At 43.8% G+C, this 6,493-nt stretch overlaps 1 long non-coding RNA gene across 1 annotated transcript; it reads right to left on the bottom strand.

Annotated features, from left to right (window-relative positions):
• Positions 1 to 784: 784 nt before the first annotated feature.
• LOC308458568 lies at positions 785 to 2,077 on the bottom strand. The gene is made up of 2 exons (XR_013977565.1): positions 2,018 to 2,077; positions 785 to 975 (listed from the first exon to the last, which is right to left on the bottom strand). It is a non-coding gene; the product is annotated as an uncharacterized lncRNA (long non-coding RNA).
• Between the last annotated feature and the right edge of the window lie 4,416 nt (positions 2,078 to 6,493).

The following is a 6,493-nucleotide window of genomic DNA, read 5'->3' on the forward strand; positions in this document are numbered from 1 at the left end:
AAAAGCTTTTGAAACAGCTTGCTCTGAATAACTGTGTCTTGCAGCCAACTGGCCACTAGCTGGCATTGTTATACAGCTTTTACCATGGATGCATCGCATCATAACTTATGAAGGATATGTGTGTGTTTTTATTTTAAAAGGTGGAAAAGATATTGGATTTCTGTGCATCTGGGAGTGAGGTTTTTTGTTTTAGTATTTCGCTGGTGAATTCTCAGCTAGCTTAACTAAAAGGAAAACAGAACCTGTTTCGAAAGACAGAAAGTTGGTGCAGCATAGTGGCTAAATGATTGACAGCACAACCGGATGCCCCAACTCGAAAGCAGGTGCCACTGAGTTTAATGGGGCTTACCTTACTCTCAGGTAAGTCAGTATAGCATTGCAGCCTGAGCAATGCATTGAGAAGACCCTGGTTCAAATTCTGCTCTTTCACAAACTCATTAGGTCTTAGGCAAGCTCCTCCCCATCTCTAACATAGAGATAATAATACGGATTTATTTTACAGAATTGTTGGAAGGATTACAGCTCGTGTGTGTTGTTTTGAATTTTCATCACGTGTTTGAATTGGGGGTAGTTTATAAATTCTTGAAATAAATACATAAAATAGATGCCTGTAAAGTGGTTTGTGCATTTTTAGTTCTCTAAAAACGTTACGCATTAAAAGTCATTTTTAGTGGATTCCTATTGTTTTCTGCCATATATTCAAATTGTTTTTCACCATGTATTTAATCTATCACAATCAATTCAAAATGTTGAATTTTGTCACAGTACATAGAAAGGTTACGAGTGGAGAACAGCACAGTTTTTTTTTTTTTTTAAAAAATCATTTGCAAAGTAATCATAGAGCATTTTTGGTGTCTCTTCTTCTGTCCTGGGTTCAAAAGGCTTAGCTTCTCCAAATACGTATTATACTTCTGTGCCTGCCTGTCTTCATCATACCAAGCTAAGCCATAAAAATTCACAAACCTTCAGATTTGGCTAGGGCAAAATAAAGGCAATTAAGTACAGCTATCTCAGCTTCCTCCTCCTCCTTTCCCTGTCTCTTAATGCCATTAGCTAAGTCACTTTGATGTCGCAGTGACCTTTGGTCCTCATATGAGGCAGTTATCTGCTTCTGCTGCACTTAACAAGGCTATCTCCAATTTAAGATTTTCAAATAGGAATTCTAGTATTGCAGCCGACTGCTGTTGATTCAGCTGCTCGGATGTCACAGCAGGGATTGCAAGCTTTGGACCAGGCAACAGACTAGGGCAATGGGGAAGCCTTTAATTCTTTATTTTGAGGTCCATGGACAGCTTCGGGATAAATCAACCCTGGAATGCCTATATAAGCCATGGGGTTTTGAACTGAGAGTGTAGATCACATTATCTTTTAACCTCTTGGGAGGAGCTGATAGAACCCCTGAGGTTGGATCGTGCAGATTTCTCTTGCTATCATAATTGTTTAGTTGCGTAAACCTATTACAGACCAGCATTTTGCACCACTTTAGATCTGTCATAAGGACGCGGGTGGACCTATCAGTGATTGTGTGCTTGCTTATTGGATGCAGGTGGTGCTGTGATCTAAACCACTGAGCCTCTTGGGCTTGCTGATCAGAAGGTCAGCGGTTCGAATCCCTGCAATGGGGTGAGCTCCCATTGCTCTGTCCCAGCTCCTGCCAACACAGCGGAGAAATAGGTACCGCTCTGGCAGGAAGGTAAATGGCGTTTCTGTGCACTGCTCTGGTTTCAAACGTCAGCTCCCTCGGTCTGTAAGGCGAGATGAGCGCTGCAACCCCAGAGTCGTCTGCGACTGGACTTAACTGTCAGGGGTCCTTTACCATTTTCTTTTTAAGCAAAAAATTATGGTTTCAGGGACCACCTATTGTTTTTGCTTGTGGTGGAGAAGGTGCACTCTGTCGTTTAACCAATGCAGACCCGAAACTAACCTTTAGCCCACATAGACACTTGAGAAACCCATTGCTTGCTTTCTAACCATTTATTTGCCAAATAAACAAGCACACAATCACTGATAGGTCCACCTGCCATTGTGAGGCTCAAAGTGATGAAGATGATGCCTCCCCAGCTGTTGCCATTGGCTGTGGGTTTCTTGTGATGTCACAAAGGCACTTGGCAACTGAGTGGATATAAAGGCAGGCCAAGGGGAAAGCCCTTTTCTGTTTCCAACAGGACACACCTGGCAATGAATGTGACATTCAGCACTGCCCAGGTTTCTTCCACTTGGAGGAGGCAAACTGGTGAATGGAAGGAGGCAATCCTCTGGCAGTGGGGTGCTAGGGAGCGATAATAAGGCAAGTTTGCTTGCTTGAAGGCTGCTGGTATCCGGGGTTGGAAGCTGGCAGACGTCTCATGATGGACCTAAGAGAAGCTGGCAGATGTTCGTGAAAACATTATCTGGAGAGTTCATCTCAGACTGCAGCAAGCAGATGAAGGGTAAAACTAAAGGTAAAGGACCCCTAGAAGTTAAGTCCAGTCAAAGGCGACTATGGAGTTGTGGCACTCATCTCGCTTTCAGGCTGAGGGAACCGGCGTTTGTCCACAGACAGCTTCCTGGCTCATGTGGCCAGCATGACTAAACTGCTTCTGGTGCAACGGGACATCGTGACGTAAGCCAGAGCACACGGAAACGCCATTTACCTTCCCACCACAGCAGTACCTACTTGCACTGGTATGATTTTGAACTGGTAGGTTGGCAGAAATTGGGACAGAGCAACGGGAGCGCACCCTATTGCAGGGATACCCCACCAGGGGTACATGCTCAGGGTGGGTGGCAAAAAGCACACTAGAAAGGACTCAAACTCCAGACAAGACTTGGCAGATGAGCCTCTCTGGGGACGCAGCTACACACAGTTCATTATATCGTTTTAACAATTTATTTATTTTTTTACAAAAGAATGGAAATGGTTTATTGAATATTTACAGATAAACTGTAAACAGATAAGAACATGGGCAGGATTATTGTAATAACCTGCAGTTCTAGAAGAGTATATATTTAAAGCAGATGAATAAATGAGCAAATTAAGTTAATTTGGATATGCAGAAGATATTAAAAATAAATTTAAGGAACCATAGGAAGGGGGGGGGAAAGGAAGGTGAGTTTTGAAATGTTAAAATGATTGTAAAATTATTGAAATGTATAAAACTGAAAATCATAAATAAAATAAAATAAAAAACTTATAAATATTTTTTTCTGCCATTTTAGTTGGTTTTGGGGATTCCTGTGAATTTGTCTGCTGTTTCTCATACCCTTGGAGACCTTCTCATTTGTTTTGGAGACGTGATTGTGGCTCCATTGGAAACCCCCCCCCCCCCAGATATTCAGGATTTTAGTGTAGAATAATAAGACAAGAAGCATATTGTCTCATCATGTCCAGCGTGTCGGCTTTCCTTTGCCTTCTGGTTAGTCACTGTGAGAACGAGGCTGCTTGGAGGGAGTGGGGAATCTTCTTTTTTACAAGCCTTTGACCGCTGAGCTGAGTTTTCTGTTTTGCTGACTTTGCGTTTTGATACTCGAAACATATGTATTTTAAGTGTGCAGCTTTGAATCTTGTTTGAAAAGTGGGGTATGCATTTTTAAAATAAGGAGGCACAATGGTCCCTGGTTCCATCAGAGTAATTGAAATATCTTCCTGCCTTCCAGTTGGTGCCCTTTCCATTCTTAATGGGACTTTGAAATATTAAATAGCACTTCGGTATATTTGCATTTGAATAATGAACTCTCAGTTCCAATTTCTTACGGAGATGTGCCGTGTTTACTTGCATGACATCTGTAGAGTTCAGTGACATGCTCTTTGAGTTTTGCATTCAGAAGCTGCAAATGATCTAATTCTGTACGCGGGGGGGGGGGGGGAATAATCATTTTAAAAATGGAATATTACTTGAGGAGAAAAGATCAGAAAAGGGGAAAAAATGTTCTGTTTATATTATCTCTATATCTCAATCAATCAGTCAATCAATCAATCAATCAATCGTCTATCTGTCATGTACAGAATAAAATATCCCGCTCCCCACAAACATATAAAAAGGATTTGCACTAACTGGAAATGAAGCAGTGTGGCTACCCCAAAACCCCATACAGTGTTGAAATTTGGCTCATGTGTGACTGCCACAGGAGCAACATAAGCCCAAATAATCATGAATGTACAATAAGAAGGCTGTATGAAGGGGCCCACATACTGTCTCTGCCTATTTTTCAATTTTGATGCTGAGATTTCAGACTAAAAAGTTTGTCAGATGAGTGGAAACTTGAAACCATTTTAATTCCACCAATAAAATCCAGCTCACTCCAGATTTACATCCGTGTTGATTTGAAAATAAATATATTTCCCAACTTTTATGAAACTATAAAGAACACCCACTCTCTACCGACATACAAAAGGCTGGCAGGGGTGGGGGGGGTGGGGGCAAAGAGATAAAGGTCCATTAAATCCTTGAACGTTTATGAAGGGCTTGATATTGGACAGAATATTTATTGCAAAGATTAAAAGGGTTGGCTTTCGATGTGGCATTTCTAAATCACTTATTTCTTCCTCGCCTTTGATATTGAGCTCAAGAGGCCAGTTGAGGGAGAGAGGCAGGGCAGAGGAAGCTGGTGCCAAGGCTTGTGTTAATTTAAAAACAATAAAAACTTCGCTTACTAAGCAGAAAGCAGAAAAGAGGAAGAAAATAAAGCCGAGAGCTTGTGACTTAAGATCTGCAGAATGGTTATATTGGAAGGGCAATGTCTCCATCTGTTGCATATTCCTACATTCTGTTTATATGGTTGCATGCACCCCAATCTCTGAGCACTAGGGGTTCCAGTGCTTACCTCGAGTCTGGTTTCCTTGGAGGAAAGGTAAGCGGAGCCTACGGTGTCCTTAAAAAGGTAAAGGACCCCTGACAGTTAAGTCCAGTCGTAAAGGACTCTGGGGTTGCGGCGTTCATCTCGCTTTACTGGCCGAGGGAGCCAGTGTACAGCCAGCAGGACTAAGCCACCTCTGGCGAACCAGAGCAGCACACGGAAATGCTATTTACCTTCCTGCCGGAGTGGTACCTATTTATCTACTTGCACTTTGACATGCTTTCGAACTGCTAGGTTGACAGGAGCTGGGTCCGAGCAATGGGAGCTCACCCCATCACGGGGATTCGAACCGCCAACCTTCCGATTGGCAATCCCTAGGCTCTGTGGTTTAGACCACAGTGCCACCCGCGTCCCTGTGGTGTCTTTAGGATATAGGTAAAAAAGGTAAAGTTAAAGGATCCTTGGACGGTTAAGTCCAGTCAAAGGCGACTATGTGGTTGCAGCGCTCATCTTGCTTTCAGACCGAGGGAGCTGGCATTTGTCCACATACGTTATGTGATGGGCGCTGCACTTTTTTCCTTACCTGCACCACCTCCATATTTGCAAGCGACAACCACTCTCCAACTGGTAGGCATTTTCATAGGCAGGCTAGGCAGATGCTTCTGGGATTCTGTCCCCCCCACCCCCGATAGTTGCTCAATTTGCCTGCAGAGTTAGTTGGGTGCCGAAGTTCAGAATGAATTATGTTCTGTTCTGACTCATAGTTTTAAAGGTAAGCCTGTCATACAAGCGTGTCTCCCTTCCTTAGAGATCTGGTTTTGTGACCTTCCTTTTTATAGTGAAAAGAGTATTTGAGAGGCCTCTTGTACAGAAAGATCTTTTGTCAAGGTATTGATAAGACATTTTCAAGAAGAGTAAAAGTGCATCGCTGAGGCGGATTCGAGCGTAGCCTTTTCAGACACCACCGGCTTTTAAAGTGCTGAAAACTGTTTCAAATTCGCTTGCCCTGTGGCTGGAGGCCTTCCTTACTGTGGCAGTTTTCTCACTCCCATTTCCTGTGAACTCACTGTGCTTCCAGTGCTGGGTTTTAAATCTGCGTTCACACAACCGTTATCCAAAATGCATACGTGCCCTGTGTTTTGTCATAAGATACTACCGTTTTATGTGTTGTTGGTAGGGAGAGGAGGCAGGAAATTGCCTTGTACTTAGTGCTACTCCCTAATGGTAAAGGTAAAGGGACCCCTGACCATTAGGTCCAGTCATGGCCGACTCTGGGGTTGCGGTGCTCATCTCACTTTATTGGCCGAGGGAGCCGGCGTACAGCTTCCGGGTCATGTGGCCAGCATGACTAAGCCACTTCTGGCAAACCAAAGCAGCGCACGGAAACGCCGTTTACCTTCCCGCCGGAGTGGTACCTATTTATCTACTTGCACTTTGACGTGCTTTTGAACTGCTAGGTTGGCAGGAGCAGGGACCGAGCAACGGGAGCTCACCCCATTGCGGGGATTCGAACCGCCTACCTTCTGATCGGCAAGTCCTAGGCTCTGTGGATTAACCCACAGCACCACCTAAGCTGCTCCTAATTTATCTCTAGCCAAGCTGTGAGCATCTTTGGGTAAAGACACTCCCGGCCTGTAAATGTCCCCTGGTGTGTACCCAAACAGAAATGAAGCGAGGCCCATTGAGCTGTGAGAAACGTCTTCAACATACTTCAAGA

Source organism: Podarcis pityusensis (assembly GCF_964106645.2).
Source record: "Podarcis pityusensis genome assembly, chromosome: 11".
NCBI lineage: Eukaryota > Metazoa > Chordata > Lepidosauria > Squamata > Lacertidae > Podarcis > Podarcis pityusensis.